Consider the following 26,426-nt stretch of genomic DNA (forward strand, 5'->3'; position numbering starts at 1 on the left):
ACTGAGCGCTACCAGTTGGATAGAGTTAAGAGGCAAATGTACAACAGTGTGCCATTTATAAATTTTATTTAAATATATATATTTCTAAATAGGTATAGCTGTATATATCTCATATTTTCCTTCCAGGTTTTTAGTAATTGTGATTTAAAAGAGAACCCTTGGAAAGGTAGCAGAAAACAGGTTGTTAGTGTGAAGTGTATCAGCTGGTGTGCAGACTAGAAAAGCCCTTGAAAATGGCAATAAACTTGATAAAGTAGGGAGAGGAAGGGACACTGAGAAGTAAAAGACCATTGAAAGGTAGGAAGGAACATGGAAGGGCAAGTGTGCTGTCCTACTTCACAATTTTGTTCTATTTTGACGGAAGAAAATATTGCTACAGTATTCTCTTACATGTAGCAGTTGCTCAATAAATGTCAACTACTTTTAATTAGTGTGTAATATCTGTAGGAAGAACTAATTAAATGTTGGAGTTAGGAATTATGTTTTTAGTAGTGTTTACCAGCTGTTTAACTTGAATTGTTAGACATTGATGATTAGTTATTTTTATACTCTCCAGTTTTCTTCTATATTCTTTTATCTTCAGAGAAAAACTGAAGAAGCTTATTCTTTATATTTTTATTAGATTAAATTTAAAATTTTACTATGTCTCTGAGTATCTACATATGAATATATATTTATTATACATCTAGCTTCTTTAAAACAGCATTTTCTTTGATACCTATGGATAACAATCAGCTTAATCTATATAATAAACAGCCAGGGTCGTAATGACCGAAGGCTGGACCAGACTGGAAGTCAGTGCTGGGTTGACGTGGTGACCCAGCACTTATTGAGGCCGATGCAGGCGCCCTGACCGAGCACTGACTGCCTAGGGAGCTTCGGATCAGGCCTGGAGGGAGGCCTGCAGAGAGAGGCAGGGTCTGATCTGTAGCCTCTGTGGCAGCTATTGATCAGAACTTGCCTCTCTTTCTCTCCCGGCCTGGCCAACAGCTGTACCTCCATTTCTCTCCAGGCCTCCAAGGAGGCTGCTGATCATCCCCACCTTTCTGATCAGGCCCTGTTGATAGGCCCAGAGACGCTGACTGGCATAGAAACTGACCAATCAGAACCAAGTCTGGGTGAATGTAAGGAGCTAATGGCTGCCTAGGAGGCGGAGCTTTTAATGCTGACTGGCATAGAAACTGACCAATCAGAACCAAATTGGCTGGCAGAGAAGGGCACTTGGGGGGCGAGAGCAGGCCTGCAGGGGAGGCTGTTGGGGGTGAGATCGGGCGGCAGGGGAGGGCAGTTGGGGGCAACTAGGCTGGCAGGGAGGGCAGTTAGTGGCGATCAGACAGACAGAAGCATTTAGGGGTGATCAGGCAGGCAGGCAGAGAGTTTAGGGGTGATCAGGCAGGCAGGCAGAGAGGTTAGGGGCGATCAGGCAGGCAGGCAGAGGGGTTAGGGGTAATCAGGCAGGTAGGCAGGTGAGTGGTTAGGACCCAGCGGTCCCAGATTGTGAGAGGGTCCCCCATTGGAGTGGGTGCAGGCTGGGCTGAGGGAACCCCCCCCCCCCCCCCATGCATGAATTTTGTGCACCGGGCCTCTAGTATTGTCATAATTAACAGAGTTTAAATAAGGTTATAACCTGATTTCTTTCACTAATTGACAGGTAACTATGCATTGTTGGTATTCTGGTTTGAAAACATTGATTTGCCCAAATGTCTAAGTTTAGAGAGCAGTGTACTTGTAAATGTTTTGTTGATTTCTATGTTGTTATTTTTTTTTTATAGAGTTTAACATTTTAAAAATTTTATGAATAATTCTGTTTTGACTTGTGTAAATTCATTAGTTTTAGGTCATGGAAAGTAGTTTTTGAGTCTTCAAATTCAGTTCAGATACCATTTATGTGGTAAGCACTTTGCAATCATTATTAGTCTTGCTTATTCTATCCCATTGATGAATTTCAACAATGTCTGTTCAATAATGTAATGCATTGCACATTCTGCTATGCTTAGTGGGATTTGCAAGGATGAATAAAATTGCTGCCTACTGGGAGAGAATGTTCCTGTTACCTGACTGAGAATTGTTTCAAGGGGCAGGTGCCACTTGAGGTGGAGTGGAGGAAGTCACATGACAAAGGAGAACATGCCAAGGTCATTCAGGGTCTGATGATAAGTCTGAGCACAGGTGGGTTTCATGTTTGAAGATGATTCTGTTTTTCTACCACACAAGATTAATGGTTTGGCTGGGTTTAGATTTATAGTTTGGAAACCATTTTTCCTTCAGAATATTGGAGGCATTCCTTTACTGTCTTTGAATTCCCAGAAATGAGAAATCATTTATAATCTGGACCTTTGATACTTTTTATACCTTTCCCCCTTTTCTTTGGAAGCTTGCAGGATGTTCCGTTTTCTTTGGTAATTTGAAATTTCACAGTGATATACACATAGGTTTATTTTCTTCTATGTGTGGGCTTTTTGTATGTCTTTTCAGTCTTCAGTTCTGGGTAATTGGCTTGAATTATCTCTTCCCTTCTGTTTTTTCTGTTCTTTTTGGAATCATTATTATGTAGATGTTGGACCTTCTCCACTCATCATTTCATTTTCCTATTCCCTTCACTCACCCCATTGTACATCTTCTTGTCTTTTCGTTCTGCTTTCTTGGAGATTTTCTCAACTTTATTTTCCAACTCTTCTGTTTTATTTTTACTTCAGAAGGAAGGAGGGAGGGAGGAAGGAAGGTAGAAGGAAGGAAGGAAGGAAGGAAGGAAGGAAGGAAGGAAGGAAGGAAGGAAGGAAGGAAGGAAGGAAGGAAGGAAACCCAGGAAACTGACTGGACTCTGTATGTGCAGAAAAGGCTTGTCAGCTGTGGACTTCACTATATAACAGGCTGGCCATTTTGTTGGTAGCCCTTGATATCACTGTCTTTGTTTTTTCCCTGCACTTTGTCAGATGCCCCAGAGAAGACTCTGCCGATGGACAGTGGTAGTCCTGGCTGCAGCGTGTGGGAGCCCAGTTGGGAAGAGAGCCTGGGGAGCTCTCAGTGTTCAGCATGTAAAGTTTTGTAATTCTCCTGTTTTTAATATTACAGCCCCACCTTCAATTATGCCTGGGTCTTATGTTCCAGACGTCCTCTGTGACTCTCTCCAGAAGAAACTTCCCATCTTATCCCAGGGTGTGGGAGGGAAGTTGCTAGGCTATACAAAGTTGAAGAAATTGAGAGTGGAGGTGGCAGGGGAATGAAAAGAAGGGGTGCTTAGTTATTAAAAAAATATATTTTAACTACTTCCTTTCAGCTTCACCTTTATCCTGACATCCAGAGGTCCCTGATGCTGCCACTTCTTAGGCCACTTTGGGGTTGTTTGTTCAAGTATGTTGGTTTTTAACTTTTCCCCATTGCTGTCTTATGATTGTGCGAAGTCCATTCACACTCATCAATCTACTGTATAACATAACATTTTCAGCTCTTGTCTCCTCTCCCATTTTTTTTATGCAGTTTTCTGCCTTTTTAGAAATCTTTTTACTGGAATTTTGAAGTATTGGGACTGAGTAGAGCTAAAAGCACATGATCAGCCCTGCTGGTGTGGCTCAGTTGGTTAAGCATCATCCTATGCACCAAGTCCCAGGTTCTATTCCTGGTCAGGGCACATGCACAGGGTACAGGCGTGGTCCCTGGTGAGGGGCATGTAGGAGGCAGCTGATCAATGATTCTCTCTCATTATTCTTTCTACCTTACTCTCCCTCTCCCTCTCTGTAAAATCAATAAAAACACATTTTTAAAAAGCACATGATCAGCTAACCATTTTTAATTGGGAATTTTGGAAATTAAAACTTTATACAGGTGGTAAATGAATTAATATCATAATTTAAAATATTACTTAAAGGCTTGAACTATAGTGGCAGTTGAACTATATTTTAAGACCCACCCCTTTTGATAATAATCCCAAAGAAATCAGAAGACTCTCCAGTGTATGATTCCTCAAGTCTTCATCTTCTCTACATTTTTAGTGTAATGTTATTCTCTTTGTGATTTAATGATGCAGTGAATACTTCAGAAGTATAAGTAATTTACTCTTAAATTTTTTAGTAATATTTGTCCAGTGAATTATATTTTAAAAATCCAGTAATTCAACAAATAATTGAGTGTTTATATGTGTTAGTGCTACATGAGATATATTCTTAAGGTAAAGTCAATGCTTCATAGCTACTGTTATTTGAGAAAAATACTTTTTTATATGAAAGGACACTTTCCAGGAGTATATCAAAGTACATAAGGAGTCAGCAAAAAGCGTTCTCGTTGGAAAAGTTACTGATTCATAGGAAACATGATTAAATGCCAAATTTTATATTAGACTTAGGTGTTAGAGAAGGTCGCAATGGAGAGAAATCAGAATGGGCCGGAGTAATAAAAGGATGCTTCCTCTCTGCTTGGATACCCTTTTGTCACATGTGCGTGTTTAAAATCCAGCTCCCCATCCACATTGACTCATAGAGTTACAGAGGCTTGTGAGTAACCGTAAAGGCACCCAGCTCACTGGCCCTTTCCTGGGCCTGTGGGGTTACACCTCACAGCCTCACCACTAAGTGCTTTTCCTGCCTCTGCTTGTACATTGCAGTGCTCGGGCCACCCACTCAGGTCTCCTTTTGGGTAGTGGCAGTACCAATTGTTCTATTCCCGTCTCTCCTTTACCCTATCTATACACATGATCAAGTCTTGATGATTCTTCCTTTGCAATATGTCTCCAGTTTGTAATTCAGTTATACCATCTTAACATGTTTATTTAAGCACCTAGTATGTGCCAGGAAGTGTGTACAGTGTTGAGGCTGAATAAGGGCCCTGAAGGAGCCTGTATCCCTTCATGGATGAAGCAGACATGGACATTGAAAATTTGGGAAAAACATGGGCGAGTTAGGAAGTATATTGCATAGGACCCTACTGGCAGACTGGAGGGTTGATGCTAAACCCACTGGGGGAGAAGGCCTGACACAGCACGGTATGCTAGGGCATAGTTGAGTGCTGCAGAGTAGAAGGTGCTGAGGCTGGTCTCACTGCAGGTGCAGCAGCACTGTAAGCAAGGGTGAAGGCCTGAAAGATACTTTATTCATCATTAAATAAATATTTATTGTGTCAGCTATGTGCCAGGCAACTGTTTTGCCATTGAATGCAGCAGTGAACAGAACATGCAATGTCAGATATAAAAGTAAATCACATAGAATCATATAAAAAGCGTAAGTGTAGCAAGTAAGTAGATTGTGTAGGATGTTTTAAGGATGCTAACTGAAGGGATGATGGAGATGGGCATTGTGGACCTGTGGCTGAATAACTTTCACACTGTTTCACTGAAACCCAGGGGCTGCAGAGGTGCTGTAGGGGCTCAGGAAGAATTGGTTTTGCTTTTATTTATATTTTATTTTTTTACTTTTTTGTTGTTGTTGTTAATCCTCACCGAAGGATATTTTTCCATTGACTTTTAGAGAGAGTAGAAGGGAGGGAGAGAGAGAGAGAGAGAGAGAGAGAGAGAGAGAGAGAACAGAAACATCTATGTGAGAGAGACACATTGATTGGTTGCCTCCTGACTGGGGCCTGGGATTGAACCTGCAACCCAGGTATGTGCTCTTGACCGGGAATCTGGCCGACACTCTAACCACTGGGCACACCAGCCAGGGCTGATTTTATTTTTAATATGTTTTAAAACTCTTCAAAAACAGTAATGAGAGCCCAGTCAGCCTGGCTCAGTGGTTGAGCATCAAACTATGAACCAGGAGATCACAGTTCAATTCTTAGTCAGGGCACATGTCCAGGTTGCAGGCTCGATTCCCAGGAGAAGGTGTGCAGAAGGCAGCCAATCAATGATTCTTTCTCATCATTGATATTTCTCTCTCTCTCTCTCCTCCCTTTCTCTCTGAACTCGATAAAAATGTAGTTTTAAAAAAAAAAGTAATGAGAAACAGCACAGGCAAACAAATACATTATGTATGATGTTTTACGCAGTAGATACCACCAAAGCATTAACTTTACCCATGTTTGGAAAAGGTCTGGATTGCAAAAACAGTTTTGTTCATATTAATTGACTTCATAACATGGGCTTACATCATTTATTGGACTTTGCTTTATTGTGCTTCACAGATACTGCTTTATTTTTTTACAAATTGAGGTTTATGGCAACCCTGTCTTCAGCAAGTCTGTTGGCATGATTTTTCCAACAGCATTTGCTCACTTTGTATCTTTGTATCACATGTCAGTAATTCTCACAACATTTCAAATGTTTCATCATTATTATTTGTTATGGTGATCTCTGGTCAGTGATCTTTGATGTTATGAACTGTGTCCATTTAGGAAGGCAAACTTAATTGATCAATGTGTGTGATCTGACTGCTTTACTGACCGGCCTTTCCTTCCATCTCTCCTTCTGGTTGGGCCTTTCTTCTTTCCCTGAGACAGTATTGAAATTAGAACAATTAATAACTGTATAATGGTCTGTAAGTGTTCAAGTGAAAGGAAGGATCATATGACTCTCACTTCAAATCAAAGGTAGAAATAATTAAACTTAATGAGAAAGGCAAGGCAAAATAGGCTGAAAGATAGGCCTCTTGCACTGAAGAGTTAGCCAAGTTGTGAATGCAAAGGAAAAGTTCTTGAAGGAAATTAAAAGTGTTACTCCAGTGAAGAAAGCAAAACAGCCAATTATTGCTGATCTGGAGGAAGTTTTAGTGGTTTGGATAGAAGATGGAACAAGCCACAACATTCCTTAAGCCAAAGCCTAATCCAGAACAAGGCTCTAACTCTCTTCAATTCCATGAAGATTGAGAGAGGTGAGGAGGCTACAGAAGAAAACTTGGGAGCTAGTGGAGGTTGGTTCATGAACTTCAAGGAAAGAAGGCATCTCCATAGCATAGAAAGAAGTTCAAGATGAAGCAGCAAGTGCTGATATAGAAGCTGCAGCAAATTTTCCAGGAGGTAATTAATGAAAGGTGGCTACTCTACACAACAGATTTTCCATGTGGTTGAAACAGCCTTCTATTGGAAGAAGATGCCATCTAGGACTTTCATGGCTAGGAAGGAGAAGTCAATGCCTGTCTTCAAAGCTTCAAAGGATAGGCTGACCCTCATGTTAGGAGCTAAAGCAACTGGTGACTTTAAGTTGGAGCCAATGCTTATTTACCATTCTGAAAACCCTAGGGCCTTAAGAATTACCTAATTCTACTCTGCCTGTGCTCTATAAATAGAACAACTAAGTCTGGATGACAGCACATCTGTTTACAACATGGTTTACTGAATATTTTAAGCCCACTGTTGAGACCTACTGTTCAGAAAAAAAATATTCCTTTTAATATATTTCTGCTAATTGTCAATGCACCTGGTAACCCAAGGGCTCTGATGGGTGGAGATGTACAAGTGTAATGTTGTTTCCATGCCTGCTAACCCAGCATCCATTCTGCAGCCCATGAATCAAGGAATCATTTTGATGTTCAAGTCTTATTAGTTAAGAAATACATTTTGTAAGGCTATAGCTGCCATAGAGAGTGACTCCTCTGATTGATAGAGGCAGAGTCAAATAAAAACCTTCTGGAAAGGATTCACCATCCGAGATGCCATTAAACACACTTTTAATTCTCGGGAAGAGGTCAAAATATCAACATTAACAGGAGTTTAGAAGAAGTTGATTCCAGCCCTCATGGATGACTTTGAGGGGGTTCAAGACTTCAGTGCAGGAAGTAACTGCAGATGTGGTGGGAAGAGCAAAAGAACCAGAATTACAAGTGGCGCCTGCAGATGCGATTGAATCGCTGCCATCTCATGATAAAACTTTACAGATGGGGAGTTGCTTCGTGTGGATTTTTGCAGTGGAATATACTTGTGAAGATGCTGTGAAGAGTGTTGAAAGGACAACAGAAGATTTAGAATATTACACAAACTTAGTTGGTAAGGCAGCAGCAAGGTTTGAGAGGATTGACTCTAATTTTGAAAGAAATTCTGTGGGTGAAATGCGATCAAACAGCATCACATGCTACAGAGAAATTAAATTCTTCATGAAGAGTCCATTGATTTCAGCAAACTTCATTGTTGTCTTATTTTAAGAACAAGCCTTAGCCACCATAACATTCAGCACCAACCATCCTGATCAGTCACCAGTCGTCAACTCGAGGCAAAACCCTCCATCAGCAAAAAGATTACAACTCTCTGAAGGCTCAGACGATAGTTAGAATTTTTGAGCAATAAAGTACTTTTTTAAAAATTCTCAACTGAGGATATGTTGTTTTCATTGATTTTAGAGAGAGAGGAAGGGAGAGGGAGAGAGAAACATTGAAGTGAGAGAGAAACATAGTGTAAACACAACTTTCCTATGCACTGAGAAGGCAAAAAATTCGTGTGACTCATGTTACTGAGATACGCACTTTATTGCAGTGTTCTGGAACTGAACCCATAATATATTATCTCTGAGGTATTTGCCCGCTTAAACCTAAAGTTGAATTTACTTTAATAAAACATCTCACTTATATATTATGTTGAGAATTCACTGCTAAAATTATTTGAAAGCCACCTTGTAGAATTCAGTTTGTTTTACTCTTGTGTTTTAGTTGCCTTTAGCACCTTCAGACTTTCTCACTTTCTGATCTGTCTTGCATGTCATTGCCAGAGTTAATGCTCTTTGAAAAACTTTTAATTAAATGCTTGAAATGCAAACCTTATTGTGGGAGGAAAGTAAACTTAGATATTGGCTGTAGCTCTGCCACAAAATGCTCTGTGACCTTAAGCAAAATCTTTGTTTTCTCATCTGTATCTTTGCTCAAAATTTTGCTTCATGATTTATTCCCCAGCTGTCAGCTGTCCCAATGATCCATCTCTAGCTTATCCCTAGTTCTTTCCCTCCCATTAGCCCCTTACCCTTATCCACTGCTCTGGTCTGTTCATTCTCTTCACTCCTGTCTCCTCCCTTCCACAATGCACTCACCATTTGCTGTTTAATCTCTGCATCTAGTCATGTTATTTCTTTAGCTCATACTGGCCTCTCTCTTTAGCCCATTGATTTAAATTTTGCACATTATTTAAAAATCACCTCCTAGAACTAATGGATAAAAATCACCTCCTAGAACTAATGGAAGAATGCTGGCAATACCAAATGACAGAGTATTAAGGAATTGGAAACAAGCCGTTTGATTTATCTAGAACTGTGCTGTCCAGTAAGTAGCCACTTGCCATGTGTGACTGTTTAAAAGAAAATCAATTAAAATGAAATCCAATAAAAATTTAGTTTTTCATTCTCAACATTTCAAGTGCTCAACAGCCACATGTGGCTAGTGCCTACTCTATGAGTGCAGATACAGAACATTTTCATCGTAGAAAATTCTGTTGGACAACACTGGTCTAAAAGGGCACTGGTGACTTGAGAGTTCTGTTTCAGGGATTTCTGGAGGAGAAATATATTTGCAAATGGTTAGAGGAAATTTTTGATGAAGAAACAGAGGTGATGAGTTTAGACAGGTGATTTTAGAGGTTTGGCAGTGGCAAGAGGGAGAGGCATAGGGAAAATTGCAATGGCTAAGTAAAAAACAAGGTGTGTGCGAAAAAAGTTAATGAAAACGGAAGGACTGAGTCTGTTCTAGACATTGGAGGAGGAGTAAGTAGGAAGAGGCAGACATATTGGATACTGGGAAAAGCAAGCAAAACAGGATGTTGACATGGGTTTTGTTCTGTTTCAGTTTTGGCTGAGGCCCAAAAGTTGCAAACAAAACAATAGGTGGCAATGACATCCACATTCCTAAGTAAGATTGTACCCCTTAACCCACCACCTTGAAGGTGTGATTTAGGTTGAAGAAGCCAAGACAGGGGCTGGGAGAGCAGGAAGGAAAGGGATGCTTCCATCTCACCTCAAGCTGTGTGAGGGGGTTGGTAAGAGACTGCTGGGTTCTCTTGACATGATCTGTGTCCTCTGGGGGCTGTGGGGACATTGAACGTGGACTAGAAAAGTTTAGAGGTCAAATGTAGGAGCTATACCTGCCTGCCTGGCTGCAGAACAAGAAGAGGTGGCCACCCTGGAAGCCAGCTGTGTTTTCATTAATAACAAGGCAGTGGGGCCTAATTTCTGTCGACCAAGGTTTTTTAATGAGTGGCCCCACCCAGGAGCTTTTCCTGCCAGAGACAGTGTGAGCTTTGCATTGGAGGCTGGAGGTATGCCCATTAGATACAGAGGCTGGAGGATGTGTGGGCATTCTAAGTGGTCACCTGGAGGAGAGGCTTTGCTTGAGCCCGGAGAGCCGCAGTGGGATATTTCCAGAGGGAAAAGCTCTGCAGAACCCACAAAGAGGCTCCATTTGAGGAGTCAGACACTGTGGGTAGTGAGTTGAAGGAAGGAGCTTACAGATTCAAGATGCCTACTATGCCTAGAACAGCCTGGGCTGGAGGAGGGGAGACGCTTTAATTTTTTCTTTTTATAATTCTTTATTGTTGAAAGTATTACATATGGCCCTAACTGGTTTAGCTCAGTGGATAGAACGTTGGCCTGCAGACTGAAGGGTCCCAGGTTCGATTCTGGTCAAGGGCATGTACCTAGCGGGTATGCAGGAGGCAGCTGATCAATGTTTTTAACTCTCTATCTCTCTCCCTTCCTCTCTGTAAAAAAAATCAATAAAATATGTATATTTTTTTAAAAAGTATTACATATGTCCCCCTTCCCCCCCCCCCCCAAGGACCTCTTCCAGCCCTGCGCCCTCCCCTGCACCCCTACCCCCATGCCAGGCCTTCAGCACCCTATTGTCTGTGTCAATGGGTTATGCATAGATGCATACAAGGTCTTTGGTTGATTACCTTTCACCCACCCACCCTCCCCCGCCTTTCCTCTGAGATTCTGCACTCTGTTCCATGCTTCCATGGAGACACTTTAATTTTGAATAAAGTTTGGAATTTGGGCTGGACATTTTACCTCCAGAAATATAGTTGTTTTTGTCACCAAAGGACTTTTACTTTTTATGAATGACTGGAAAAGCTTTGGAACAGATTTCATCCATGACAGGGACTGAATAGGCTTCTGAAGGGATTAAAGGCGCAGGGGAGAAAATACAGTGTTTGCTGTTTGTATCCTATGGAGCTTTATTTATCTGGGGCAATGGCTATACTGATTTGGAGTTTGATAAGAGTACAGAATGTTTAGAAAAGCTTTTAAAAGATTGTGTTGAGAATTAGTAATAAGTAAGTGAGAAGATGACCTCAATTTGCCTGGTTGAAGAGAAACAACAGGAATTAAGTGGCTCAGGCAAATGAGATTTTGCTTCTCTTTCTGGGAGTACTACATAGTCTGCATAATGAGGAGACTGTTGTATTTTGTTTGGGGTTTATAGTTTTGGTAATTTTAAGCCTTATAGTTTTTTGGAGTCAATGAAGAATGTTTAACAGTTTTCCTCTGTTTGTGGTTTCAGGTGCCCCTTGATGCTACTTGGGTGATAGAAGTGAATATGTTTCTTTCAGTTCATGATTGGGATGGGGTAGAATATTATTTCTATTTCATTTCTAGCATTGGTCCATCTATTATCTATACTCTATGGGGACTCTTATACTTTATCAGGATGCCATCAGCTGCAGGTAACAAAAAGCTGTAAATCAAATTGGCTTCAGCACCTAGAGGAGACAGGCAGGCTCTGACTCACCTCTCTATGACTCTGTGTTAGCTGTGCCCCTAGCAAAGTGCCTGAATCAATTCCAGGTGTCACATTCAGAGAGCAGACAGAAAACGGGCTCTTTCTCCTAGTATACCAAAAGCAGCTCCCCCATCCTCCCTAAGGAGACCGCCTTCACATCTCATTGGCCGGAAATGGGTCACTTCCAACTTCTGAACTAATTACTGATGGCAAGGGGAAAGGAATCCTCATAGCAATTGATTAAAGCAATTACTGTGTACTTGCTAGAACTAGGAATAGAGTCAGCCAGCATCCCCTAAGCACATGACTTGCAGAGGAGGAGTGGATATCTAAACCAGATCAGGGTTCTGTTGGGGAGGGAGAAAAGGACAATGGATTGTGGGTAGATTCTTTCACCTATTCCTAAATTATATATACTAATTAATTGCAGACTAGATGGTAGGAACATAGTATATGTTGACTAACCTGCTGTGACAAAATCCAAAATATAGTGGTTTAAGTAATCTAAAAGTTTATTTCTCTCTCACCAGTAACAATTCAGAGACATGTGGTCCAGAGCTGGTGGTGTGGTTTCAATCTAATTTGAATATTAGAGTTGCCACGTTGAAATAACTAAGAAATCCCCCAAATTCAGAGACTTAGGGAACAAAAAAGTCTCACGTGAGTCTAAGGAAAACTTCTGAGATCACTGAATGTCTCTGCTGTGTGCGGCCATTCAGGGACCCTGGTTCCTTCTGTAGTGTTTCTTTGCTGTCTCCCTGGTGGATTGTCCTTGCCTGTGTGGTCAAAGCTATGTCACCATTTCCAGGTTCCAGGCAGAAAATGGTACAAGAACAGAGTAGGTAGGCCCATGTGTAAAGGCCTAGACCAGCCGTGGGCAAACTACGGCCCGTGGGCCGGCCCGTTTGAAATGAATAAAACTAAAAAAAAAAAAAAAAGACCGTACCCTTTTATGTAATGATGTTTACTTTGAATTTATATTAGTTCACACAAACACTCCATCCATGCTTTTGTTCCGGCCCTCTGGTCCAGTTTAAGAACCCATTGTGGCCCTCGAGTCAAAAAGTTTGCCCACCCCTGTAACTTCTGCTCATGTTCTGTTGGCAAGATCTTGGCCACAGGGGGACATCCAACTGCAAAAAGCCTGGTGTCTTGTCTAGTTGGGCTGCTATAACAAAACATAGAGTGGGTGGCTTATAAGCAACAAACGTTTATTTCTCACAGTTCTGGAGGCTGGGAAGTCCAAGGTCAAGGCAAGGGTTGGTTTACTGTCTGGTGAGGACACCCTCCCTGGTTCACAGATCTTCTGGCTGTGTTCTCACATGGTAAAGGGGGTGAGGGAGCTCTATGGAGTATCTTTTGTAAGAGTGCTAATTCCATTCATGAGGGTTCTGCCTTTATGACTTAATCATCTCCCAAACCATCACATTGGAGATTAGGTTTCAACATAGGAATTTTGGGGGGACACAAATATTGTTTAACATACCTGGACAATGTAGTGTCAGTGGGCATCTTCTAAGCTTTCTCAAGTCATCACCATCACCAGCCAGCAGAAAGTGGGAAAGAAAGAGTATAAACCTAGGTCAGGTGTCTATAAGAAGATGATGCTTAAGTTGTACACGTTACTTCTACTCACGTCCCCTTAGCCTAGATCCGTGGTCGGCAAACTGTGGCTCGCGAGCCACATGCGGCTCTTTGGCCCCTTGAGTGTGGCTCTTCCTAAGCCTTAGGAGTACCCTAATTAAGTTAATAACAATGTACCTACCTATATAGTTTAAGTTTAAAAAATTTGGCTCTCAAAAGAAATTTTAATCGTTGTACTGTTGATATTTGGCTCTGTTGACTAATGAGTTTGCCGACCACTGGCCTAGACTTAGTCACATGGCCACGTGCAAGGAAGGCCAGGAAATGGAATTTGTAGCTGGAAGGCCAAGTATGGGAGAAGGGAAGAATGGGTTATGGTAGACTCTTAGCTGTTTTGTTGTTCTTTTTTTCACACAAAGTTTTTTTCTGCTCTGTATAGGATCTCTATCTGGAGCCTACTTATATATTAAACAAAGTTCTATTTAATGCTTATGGCCTATAGTCATTCATAAAATTTCTGAGTTGGGTTACTTCTGGCATTAGTAGTAAAGCAGTATTAAAGTGATAAAAAATATAAAAAGTTTATAAACTTTTATGTATAAAAATATACATAATCTTGGCCTTCTACAACAATTTGTATAGTTGTGTGTGTGCATGTGTGTAGTTTTAAAGTTTTATAACCTAAGGTTATACATTTTATAAAAGAAAACAATGGGCATCTTTTGGGAAGTGAGTGGTAAATTCTCTTCCTAGAGCACATTTGGATTTTGATTCTACTACTCTAAGGTGGCCACTTGCTTCCTCTATTCTTTGAGTGATCATAGGATATTATTTCAAACTTTTATTTTAATGCTACTTTCAGACGTTTTTTGGTCATACAAACTAGTTTAGTAGGGTTTATAACTAGTTGAATAGTATATATACACCTTTTATATTTAGGTAACTTAAGATGAAATTAAATATTGTTATAAGTCCTTTCTAGAATCTTGAGTCTGATCTTATTAGCTCCGTGAAGTTATGTATTTTTATCTGTTTTATTTACTGCTTTACCTCCATTGCTTAGAATAATTTCTGACATGTAGACACACAATAAATAGGTGTTAAATGAATAAAAAGGTATAAAATACAATATGTTTCACGTGTGAATCATCGAACCTCATTTTTACCTCTTCACTTAAGGAAATTTCAGTTCTTAGGCATCTGAATGAAGTAGTTTTTATTCGGCTCACATCCTAGGGGAAAGTGCAGCAAGTGAGAGAGTCTTCCCTGCTCTATATAGCTTCAGCAGATGAACCTGTGTGTGTGCACAGAGAGTCATGTGTAATAAGGGCACACATATGTGATGTGGCCTAATATAGGCACTCAAGATGTAGGGATATGTGAATTGGAGAGAGGGAAAGGAAATGTTCCATTTCATCCCAACAACAACAAAAACATTCACTTTTTTGAATGCAACTTTTTTCAAGTGGATTGGAGTTTGAGTAGGATGAGGAAGAAATAAAATAATTTGACTTTTGGGAGTTAGGAAGAAAAGGTTACACAATATTCTGAAGACTGAGTGGGTAACTTGACCTGTTTTATGATTTACTTTATCCTCATACTGTAATATCGTTTTCAGAATTCTTATACCACTGACAATATTGAAACTGAGAGGGATAAGTTCTAGGAAACATTTCTTAGCACATCACTCTCTTCTGCGAGTCCATTACCTTTTACCAATAGAGCTCTGGGAGGACTGAGCACATGGAATTGTAAATGAGTGAGCTCTCCTTGGTTGGGTGACACATTTGAAGGGAGGGTATTTAATCCTGGGGAAGAGCATTCTGGGCCTGTGGGAAGATACTGAAATAAAGGCTGCAAGATAGGAAGGTGTGTGTTTTGTTCAGCCAATGACAGACAGGTAGACCACTATGCCTCTAGCACAGTGGTTCTCAACCTTCCTAATGCGCGACCCTTTAATACAGTTCCTCATATTGTGGTGACCCCAATTTCATTGTTACAACTTGAACATAATTAAAGCATAGTGATTAATCACAAAAACAATATGTAATTATATATGTGTTTTCCGATGGTCTTAGGCGACCCCTGTGAAAGAGTCATTCGACCCTCAAAGGTGTCGCGACCCACAGGATGAGAACCGCTGCTAATGTGCAGGGGGAATGAGGGTGGAAGCTGCACCTAGAGAGGAAACTACAAAAACAATAAAGGGGTTGACAGGCTAGGGCAAGCATGTCAACCTCAAAGGCTAACACGGGCCAAATAAGATTATGCGGGCAGCAAAAAAAACAAAAGCTTCAATTTTCATACAAATGTAGGTTTAGCCCGGGGTCAGACGGCTTCACAGGTGAGTTTTACTAAACATTCAAAGAAGAACTAAAACCTATCCTCCTCAGACTATTCCAAAAAATTCAAGAGGAAGGAACACTTCCAAGCTCATTCTATGAAGCCAGCATTACCCTAATACTAAAACCAGATAAAGACAACACAATGAAAAAGAATTACAGGCCAATATCCCTAATGAACATAGATGTCAAAATCCTCAACAAAATTCTAGCAAATCGGATCCAGTATTACATCAGAAAGATCATACACCATGACCAAGTAGGATTTATCCCAGAGATACAAGGATGGTACATTATCTGCAAATCAATAAATGTGATACATCACATAAACAAATTGAGAGATAAAGATCACATAGTCATATCAATTGATGCAGAAAAAGCATTTGACAAAATCCAACACCCTTTCTTGATAATAACTCTCAGCAAAATGGTAATAGAGGAATCATACCTCAACATAATAAAAGCCTTATATATCACAGCCAACATCATACTCAATGGGCAAAAACTAAAACCATTTTCCCTAAGAACAGGAACGAGACAGGGATGCCCACTTTCACCACTCCTGTTTGACATAGTACTGGAAGTGCTAGCCATAGCAATTAGATAAGAAGAAGAAATAAAAGATATCCAAATTGGAAAAGAAGATGTAAAACTGTCATTATTCACTGATGACATGATACTGTACATAGAACACCCTAAAGACTACATCAAAAAACTATTAGACTTAATAAATGAATTTGGCAACGTAGCAGGATACAAAATTAATGCCAAGAAATCTATGGCATTTTTATACACCAATAGTGAACTGACAGAAAGAGAGACTAAAAAAACAATCCCATTTACCATCACACCAAAAAAATTAAGATACCTAGGAATAAACTAAGGATGACGTAAAAGACCTATACTTGGAAAACTACGGGACACTGAAAAAAGAGCTAGAGGAAGACATAAACAGATGGAAGAACATACCATGTTAATGGATTGGTAGCATCATTAAAATGTCCATACTACCCAAAGCAATCTATAGATTCAATGCACTCCCCATTAAAATACCAATGGCATATTTCGCAGACCTAGAATGAACTCTCCAAAAATTCATATGGAATAAAAAAAGACCCCGAATAGCTGCAGCAATCCTGTGAAAGAACAAAGTAGGAGGGATCTCAATACCAGATATCAAGCTGTATTACAAAGCCACTGTTCTCAAAACAGCCTGGTACTGGCACAAGAACAGACATATAGACCAGTGGAATAGAATAGAGAACTTAGAAATTGACCCAAACCACTATGCTCAATTAATATTTGACAAAGGAGGCAGGAACATACAATGGAGTCAAGACAGTCTCTTCAATAAATGGTATTGGGAAAATTGGACAGATACATGCAAAAAAATGAAACTAGACCACCAACTTACACCATACACAAAAATAAACTCAAAATGGATAAAGGACTTAAACATAAGACAGGAGACCATAAAAATATTAGAGAAACCCACAGGTAGCAAAATCTCAGACATATGCAGAAGCAATATCTTCATCGATACCGCTCCTAGGGCAATGGAAACTAAGGAGAAAATAAACAAATGGGACTACATCAAAATAAAAAGCTTTTGCACAGCAAAGGAAACCATCAACAAAACAACAAGAAAGCCCACTGCATGGGAGAACATATTTGCCAATGTTATCACCGATAAGGGTTTAATCTCCAACATTTACAGGGAACTCATACAACTTAACAAAAGGGAGATAAACAACCCAATAAAAAAATGGGCAACGGACCTAAATAAACACTTTTCGAAAGAGGACATACAGAAGGCCAAGAGACATATGAAAACATGCTCAGTCATTAATCATCTGAGAGATGCAAATCAAAACGACAATGTGGTACCATCTCACACCTGTCAGAATGACTATCATCAACAAATCATCAAATGACAAGTGCTGGCGAGGATGCGGAGAAAAAGGAACCCTCGTGCACTGCTGGTGGGAATCCAGACTGGTGCAGCCACTGTGGAGAACAGTATGGACCTTCCTCAAAAAACTAAAAATGGAATTCGCATTTGCCCAGTAATCCCACTTCTAGGAATATATCCCAAGAAACTAGAAACACCAATCAGAAAAGATATATGCATCCCTATGTTCATAGTAGCACAATTTATAATAGCTAAGATTTGGAAACAGCCTAAATGCCCATCAGCAGATGAGTGGATTAGAAAACTGTGGTACATCTACACAATGGAATACTATGCTGCAGTAAAAAAGAATTCTTACCATGTGCAACAGCATGGATGGACCTGAAGAGCATTATGCTAAGTGAAATAAGCCAGTGGGAGTAAGATAAATATCACATGATCTCACTCATTTGTGGAATATAACGAACAACATAAACTAATGAACTAAAACAGATCCAGAGACAGAGAAGCATCGATCAGACCATGAAACCTCAGAGGGAATGTAGGGGAGGGTGGGGGGTAAAGGGGAGAGATCAACCAAAGGACTTGTATGCATGCATGTAAGCCTAACCAATGGACATACCTTAATGTAATACCTGAATCCAGCGGTTCTCAACCTGTGGGTTGTGACCCCTTTGGGGGTCGAACGACCCTTTCACAGGGGTCTCCTAAGACCATTGGAAAACACATATATAATTACATATTGTTTTGTGATTAATCACTATGCTTTAATTATGTTAAATTTGTAACAATAAAATTGGGGGTCACCACAACATGAGGAACTGTATTAAAGGGTCGCAGCATTAAGAAGGTTGAGAACCACTGCCTTAATCAATAAAAAAAAATTAAAAAAGAAAATAAAAAAACGTAGGTTTATTTCGATAAGACATGCTGAATACAAAGGGATGAAATAAATGAGTAATCGTTAACATAAAATAATAGAATATTTTAATAAAAATTAACATTTTTTCTTGAACATTAACTTACCAGACACTGAGTAACTGCAGAAATTAATAAGTGTAACACAAATAAACCTATTTTTCTTGTTCTCCGAAAGTGAAATATTTCCTGTTGTGCACACCAAACAAATCAGTCTAAGACTAATGATGTGGCAATCAGCTGCTAAAATATTTGCTGCTAGCATTATTGGAGAGAAATGGAGTGCCTGCACATAGGTGTGTAAGGGAAATGAATGCAACACGATTATAGTAATCAGTCATTAAAGAACTTTGTAGTTTGTTATGTAGTTAATTATGCATAACAGGATATTGTAAAAATTAAGTTACGTAATTTTTATTAAAATGTTTCTTATATACCATTATATTGGCTGGGCTGCAAGAATATTCGTTGTGGGCCTCATGTGGTCCGCGGGCCGTGTTTGACATGCTTGATCTAGGGCCATAAATGCAGATATTTTGTTTAATTCTGTGGTTGATGAAAAAACAAGATTTTGAGCAGGGAAGTGATAGGATTAGATCTGCATTGTAAGGAAATCATTCTGGAAGGAGGGAGTGTAGAGAATTAATCAGGGGGAGGGACTAGTTTGGTGTATATCTTTTCATGTTTATGTTGTGATTTTCTTTAATGAAGCACAGGGAGCAGTGTTCAGGCGAGGCCTGCTCCAGTCGGCCAGCATCGCTGTGTGCAGAGGAACAGCTGTGAGAACAGGCCCTACACAGGCCAACAGGAGGCTCAGGCTGCTTGGTTTTGGTTTGGAGACCTTGAGTGTGGTGTCTCTCTGAGCTCATGCTTCTTGCTCGTAGGCGAACAGCTGGTGTGTACCTGTTGGGGGAGCCACGACGGAGGGTCCTGTGGTCCCTCTTTGGGCTGCAGGCCAAGAGGACAAGAGGTATTTTGTTCAAATGTCTAGCCCGGTCCTCTGTGTTTCATTCATTCCTTTTCTTATTGCTGACCTTCGTTAAAGACTTCTTTGAGTGTTCTGTTTTACCTTCACTTTGTCATGGGCTTTTAAGAGTAGTTTTCCACACTTGGACCAAAGTTAAATGAGAAGCAGTAACTTTCAAATGTAGGGTTAATGTTGGTGGCAGTCGGGCTAGCTGATCCAGCTCTTGTCTTCAGCAGGAGAGTTCTTTTTTCTGTGCTAGTCTCCTTTTTTTTTCACAGGAGGTAATTTACTAAGTCTAGGAGAGAAATAATGAAGTTACTAGAATTGGGGCATTGGCAGCAGAAGCAGAAAGGAAGACCAGGTTTTGAGAACATTCTGATGGAAGATTAAAGAATTTAGGGGCAGCCCTAACCGGTTTGGAACTAGTTTGGCTCAGCGGATAGAGCGTCGGCCTGTGGACTAAAGGGTCCCAGGTTGGATTCCAGTCAAGGGCATGTACCTTGGTTGCGGGCACATCCCCAGTAGGGGGTGTGTAGGAGGCAGCAGATCGATGTTTCTAACTCTCTATTCCTCTCCCTTCCTCTCTGTAAAAAATCAATAAAATATATTTTAAAAAAAGAATTTAGGGGCAAGGGTGAACAAAAGATAGTTTGGAAGTTTGGGGATTGTGTGCTTAGGAAAATGATGCTGCTGTTAGCAGATGGTCCCAGGAAGGAGGGGCAGAGTAGCTGTGGGATGGTGCTGACTTCATTTTGGATTCCAGGTAGGGTAAGTGGCTTTTACTCAGTGCTGGGTTGTTATTTAATGGAAGTTTTGGAATTTGATTCTAGGTTTCCTGAACCCAATCAATGTGTATTTGTTTGTTTGTTTTCTGTTATACTAAGACATATATACATGAAATGAAATGTACCTGTTGGGTTTCAGATGAGTGTGGAGACACCAAATAAGCAGTTGTAAATGAGGCTTGAGTGAAAAATTGAGAATAAATATAGATTTCTGGAGTTATGTGTATATTTAGAGGATTAATTGGAAAAGTGTGAAGGATAAGTTTACCCAGGGAGATTTGGCAGGGAGGATATAATTGGAAATAGCCAAGGAGCAGTTTTCTTGAAGGAAGAGTGAAAACGGGGCAGTCAGACTAAACAAAAGGAAAGGGGCAACAAGAATATTTTTTTAAAGGACTTTTGTAGTCACAGAAAAGAAGGCATGGATTGTGACCTGGGATGTAATCGAGAGGTGAAAAAAGTTTTTACTTTTTAAGATCAGATATGCCAAGGGGAAAGCATGGGTGGAGAGGGAACAATTGGAGATGGAAGACAGAGGGAAAAGTTCAATTTAGTTTAACAAACACATGATAGGTACCACTGAGATGATGGGCATGGTGCTTCGTGGGTAGGAATACACAGATGAAGTCAACACGGTCCTGCCTGTGGGTCGTTTACTGCCTAACGGAGGGCAGGAACAAGAGGAGCTAAGAAAGGCCAATATCTGCTGAGTGTTAGGTTGGGAACTGCTGTCAGTGCTTTCTATGCATTGACTCATTTAGTCCTCACAACACCCCTGCGAGTTAGTTAGTTATCATTATTATCCACGTACAGGAGAAGAAACTCAGGCACAGGAAGGTTAAGTAACTTGCCCAAGGCCTTTAACATTTAGTCAGCCATGGGGGCACGGGTTGTGCCCAGGGCTCAGCACCATGTAAACAGAGGACTGTAGTGCAGTGCAAAGAGGAAGTATGAATTCTGTTCAGAAGTAGCAAAAGGGAGGGAGGAGTTCAGTGATTCTGGTAGGGGAGAGAGTAGGGCAGGGGAGATCTCAGGAGGAATAAATAGATGACGGGGAGGACCCAGATAAAGGAACGTTCTGTCATGACCAGAGTGTGGAACCGTTGGTACAAGGTATGCATGTATTCACTGCTGTTTTACTAAGTAACTTGCACAGCCATCCTCTCTGACCTTTTCTCTGCCCTGTTCTAATCACAGAGGGTAGTCACATTTCATTTTACTCATTTCTGCAAGCAATTAAATGTCTTTAAAAAAATCTATTAGAAGTGGGTTATCCTTTTAGGGGTACCAGTCCTGCCTATCAAAACCATCATTAGAGTACAGTGTGTGATATTAAATATAAATATTAGTGTCTACTTACTTACCTGCCTAAGAATTGGTAGAAATCTAACTAAGTGTTTCCTATGCAGTTGAGACCCAGATAATCACTCTTGGGAAGAACCAGAGAATTTGAGAGGCAGATTATGGAGGATACAGTTTAAATTTCAGTATATAAGCAGGTATTTTGCAAAGAATGGTTAAGAGCCGTAATGAGATAACTATAGGGTGTCTCCCCAAAATGTATACACACGCTTGGAATAATTATAAAGTCCATATTTATTAAAATACATTATGTTTTCAAAATTGAGCTGCCAGCTATTCAAGTGTGTATGCATTTTGGGGGGTACCCTGTATATGTGATAAAGACGTGACTCCTGGTTATATGTGGTTAGTCTGCCAGAGCCTGAGCTTCACCCATCCCCTCACATCCTTGGCCATACCCCACATGCCCAACTCCTCCCTCAGCCAAGAACTGCAGTCTGGGTTGGGAGCAGCGGGAGTAACATGAGACTCAGCTGGCGTGACGTCTATTTTTCACATCAGTTTCTACTTTAAGAAAATGAAGATAATGTTTAGTGGCTTATTTTAGGCCACATAAATGCCCTTACGTCAAAATAATTGTGTCATTATGGCTGTGTGGGCAAATAAATTATTCTTAGAAGTGAGTGAGGGTGTTTAATAAAGGAAAGAAGTAAATTCACAGTTAGATGAATATATTTTTTGTCCCTTTGCAACACAGTTACTATGTGCCACTCACGAGGATCGGCCAGGATTCATCTAACACTGATAAAGGCCCATCTATGGTCCAGGCTCTGAAAGAAAATCTGAGCATTAGGCATAGCACTACTACCACCCTGTGGTAATATGCTGTAGTTCATTGTATTTTATGGAGGGGAATAGGGGGAGAGTATATCTGATGTGTATACAGCATGCACATTTTGTATCTTCTCGTTTAAATAAGAGTACAATATGTTATAAAATTGTATGTTTTTATCTCTTTAATTTACCTATTAGAAAAATACATTTAGAAACTCCCGAGGGTTGGGGGGCAGGAGGGAGGGCGGTAAGAGATGAACCGAAGGACTTGTAAGCATGCATATAAGCATAACCAATGGACACAAGACACTGGGGGGTAGGGGAGGCCAGGGGATTGTCAAGGGCGGGGGGGGGGGAAGGACACATATGTAATACCCTTTGTAATACTTTAAGCAATAAAAAAAATAAATAAATAAATAAATAAATAAATAAAAGAAACTCCTAAAGAAGGAACCTATTAAAAATGGAGAGAGCCCTGGCCAGTGTGGCTCAGTTGGTTGGAGCTTCGTCCTATACAATGAAAGGTGGTGGGTTCAATTCCTGGTCAGGGCACATACCCAGGTTGTGGGTTTGATCCCCGGTTTGGCACGTACTAAAGGCAATTGATGGATATTTCTCTCTCACATTGATGTGTCTCTCTCTTTCTCTCTCTTTCAAATAAATAAAAAGTATATCCTCAGGTGAGGGGAAAAATAAAGAAAAATGGGGAGAAAAGTTAGCCTTGGGAATTAACACATTAAAAGTTCACAGACTACAGTTTCTATAGCTTTTCTCAAGAGAATTACAAACCAGTATAAGATACAAAGCACTTTAGCAATCATTAGATGGTTTATTGATATAGAGGGCAATTCGAATATGTTGGGTAAGCTCCATGATTTTGCTTTAGAATGCATTAATTTATATTTAAATGTGTGTTCCAAATTTTAGAGTTTATAGTATTTCAAGCAGAATGATGAAGTTGTTTAGAATACATTCAGTGGTGTCGGAATAATTCACTAGGCCTGGGGAAGCTGTAGCTCCTTCATTGTTTCCTTGTGCATATCCCTTGATTTCTTGAGGAGTGAACCTGATCATTTCTCACTTCTCAGGGTGTGCTTGCTGCTTCAGCTAGGTGGGCACTGTTTGACAGGTTGAATTTTTCCTTTTTTGGCAGCGGAGAGGTCCTAGGAGTTGTGGTGAAATATGCAGGATGAAAAGCTGCAGAACCATAGACCCATTTTCAGAGTATTATTTTTCACTTGGCTTAACAAGCACTGGTTTGCACAGTATTAGAGGGCAGAGCTGCCGGTGCAGGACGGATGACCAGACTACATGTTTTCTCAACATACACAGCCTGAACACTGTGTGTGTAACATGTAAAAGTGTGTGTGTGTATTACATATAAAAGTAAACAATTACTTCTAAAATTTTTTAAAAACCAAAACAATAGTGGTTGTGAATGAATAAAAACTAATAAAATGATTTCATAAACTTCTAGAATATGAAATGCCAAAATTGTTATGTGAATATTAAACATCATTATATTAAATCCATGTAACCATCTTGCCGTGTAGTTTTTGGACTATCTTTCACGGAGCTGTGGAACTCCTTAGAGGTACTCAGAATGGGGGAGATTCAAGCTGGTCAGGTCCTGGATTATCTTTTAAAAGTGCCTTGCCACGTATATCCTCTGATTATTCAGATGCACAAAACTTCTTCAAATAGCAGTTTATAAAAGGGGACATGTTTTGTGATGTTGTAAATGACAAAGCACCGGAATCGCTTTATTGCATTATTATTAAAACTGGTTCCAGAAACACCCCATCTCCATTCTTCTATAAGCTGCGGTATCCCTCTTTTACTGCATTGTCTTCTGGCTCCCGTCTGAAACACCCTGTCATTGCTCCCACTGTGATTCCTCTGCCAGCATTTGCTGTCTCGGCTGGGTTAGGCCGGTGCCAGCACAGGCTTTGGGTGGTGGTCTGGGCTGGAGACATATTAAGGAAGGGGAAGAAGCAGCGAGGGCTACTGTTCTTTACCTAACCCCCTCCCCACTTTTGCTGTTACACGGTCATGTTCAGTACAAATCCAATGTCTTCATTTCCTCATTCAGAAGTCTTATTCCAGTCTCTGCAAATTAAATCTGTGGTGTTTTTTTCTGTAAATGATAGTTGAGAATAGCCTGATTTCTTATGGGCACCTAGCTCTCAAGAAGAAAAAGGGAAGAGCATGAGTGAGCATGCACAGCTATTAGACCCAAATTACCACCCTCAACCCCGGAGAAGAGCCAGTGGGCGTGGAGAGAGCATAGGAGTGGCAGATTCGTGGGGCTCCACACACAGAGAGGAACATTTTAAGTTTGTAGTGATAGAGTACCTCCCTAAAGATACGTTTTAGGAAAATTCTTATCAAATTTTTTTAAATGCTCAAAGACAGATAAGACCAAATGGTTAACCAATTAGTACCAATTAAAGTGAATAAAAAATAACACTCCAAAGTGCTGAATTATTTTTTTAAAGCACTTAATACAAATTATTATGCTTGTTCATTTTAAAAAAATTATTTTACTTAATGTTATTTATGAAAGTGTTTATTAAGCCTGGGTGACAATTACAATCACTGAAAGAGATTTTAATATGTACAGGTTCCTATGCCGTACACTAGACGTGTTGAATCAAAACCTTCCAGTTGAACTGAGGCTGTTAATGTCTATAAAGTTTCCACGTGGTTCAGATGACTAGCCAGATTTTAGAACAACTGATGTATTTATTAAAGCTTAATGTAATATATGTATTCATTTCAATGAAGAGCTCAGATTTTATTTTTAAAAAAATATAATTTTATTGATTTCAGAAAGGAGGGAGAGGAAGAGAGAGACAGAAACATCAATAATGAGAGAGAATCATTGATCAGCTGCCTCCTGCATTCCCCTTGCCCCACTGGGGATCGAGCCCGCAACCTGGGCATGTGCTCTGACTGTGAATCAAACCTGTGACCTCTTGACTCCTGGGTTGAAGCTCAACCACTGAGCTACACCTGGCTGGGCTCAAATTTTATTTTAAGAAATTCATGGTGGGACAAAATTCAGAAGGGGAAAGAAGGATACCAGGCATAAAGCGAAAGGGCCTGGAATCAAGAGGAATTAATGGGAAATTTTGAAAGGTGAAAGAAAAGCCAGGTTTGAAGCAATTTTACAGGTGGCTGATAAAAGAGGTTGAGAGATTGAATCAGAATGAGATCAAATGGCCTACCTTGCAAAGCCACAAGATGAGAGGCAATAATCACTCCTATACATTCAGGTATATTTGTGGAGAGAAATAGTTTTTATTTTATAATCACACAAAAATATATAGAAAAGCAAATAAAAAAGCAATCTACACTAATAAAAGAGAAACATGGTAATTAGCGTACGGCCGCTACCCTTTTCATTGGCTAATCAGTGAGTATATGCAAATTAACTGTCAGCCAAGATGGCGGCCGGCAGCCAGGCAGCTGGAAGTGAACATGAGGCTTGCTTGCTGCAGTGAAGGAGGACTCCAACGTTCCCCACCTGCCTTGCCGGCCTCTGAGCTGGCAGTTTGAAACTTTGTAATAAATATAGAAGCTAAACAAAACCCCGGGATCTCAGAGCTGGAGTTATACATTGTTTCGATTATAGAACGCAAACAAACCAGCGGAAGCCTCAGAGCTAGAGCCAGAGTTAAAGCTGGCCCAGAATAAAATTAAAAAAAGAGAAAAAAAAGGAGCAGTTGGGAGCTTCAGTCAACAACCGCCAGCCTGAAAGCAGCCCCCAGCCCCTCACCCAGACTGGCCAGGCACCCCAGTGGGACCCCCACCCTGAAGGGTGTGTGATCAGCTGCAAACAGCCATCATCCCCTCATCCAGGCTGGCCAGGCACCCCAGTGGACCCCCACCCTGATCCAGGACACCTTTCAGGCAAACCAGCCGGCCCCCAGGCCTTTTTCCTATATAGTAAAAGGGTAATATCCCTCCCAGCCCCGGGATCAGCGGACCCCCAAGCCCTCCTGGCACCGGATCAGCGTGACAGGGGGCAGCGCCCAAACCCCCTGATCGCCCTGGGACTCTGTGTGTGACAGGGTGCGGCGCCCCAACCCCCCCCCCCCCACAGGCCCTGCTCTGTGTGTGACAGGGTAGAGCCATAACCTCCCCATTGGCCCTGCCCTGAGT

General features: G+C 40.6%; 1 protein-coding gene and 1 pseudogene across 7 annotated transcripts in view; both read left to right on the forward strand.

Moving 5' to 3' along the window:
* Positions 1–1,585: 1,585 nt before the first annotated feature.
* The window catches only part of DGKH (diacylglycerol kinase eta), a 144,359-nt gene continuing 119,518 nt past the window's right edge, over positions 1,586–26,426 (forward strand). For 3 of the 7 annotated variants that reach the window (XM_023748243.1, XM_023748246.1, XM_023748256.1), the window contains exons 1-2: positions 1,586–2,169; positions 3,278–3,351. The gene's annotated coding sequence lies outside the window, so the exon portion shown is untranslated. Of the gene's footprint in view, positions 2,170–3,277; positions 3,352–19,114; positions 19,342–26,426 lie in introns of those variants that run through there. The other 4 variants (XM_023748260.1, XM_023748274.1, XM_023748265.1 and 1 more) reach the window with 3 other exon arrangements.
* Positions 6,121–9,166, forward strand: LOC111824353 (annotated as a pseudogene).

This window comes from Myotis lucifugus, unplaced genomic scaffold (assembly GCF_000147115.1).
Source record: "Myotis lucifugus unplaced genomic scaffold, Myoluc2.0 scaffold_7, whole genome shotgun sequence".
In the NCBI taxonomy this organism is placed as follows: domain Eukaryota; kingdom Metazoa; phylum Chordata; class Mammalia; order Chiroptera; family Vespertilionidae; genus Myotis; species Myotis lucifugus.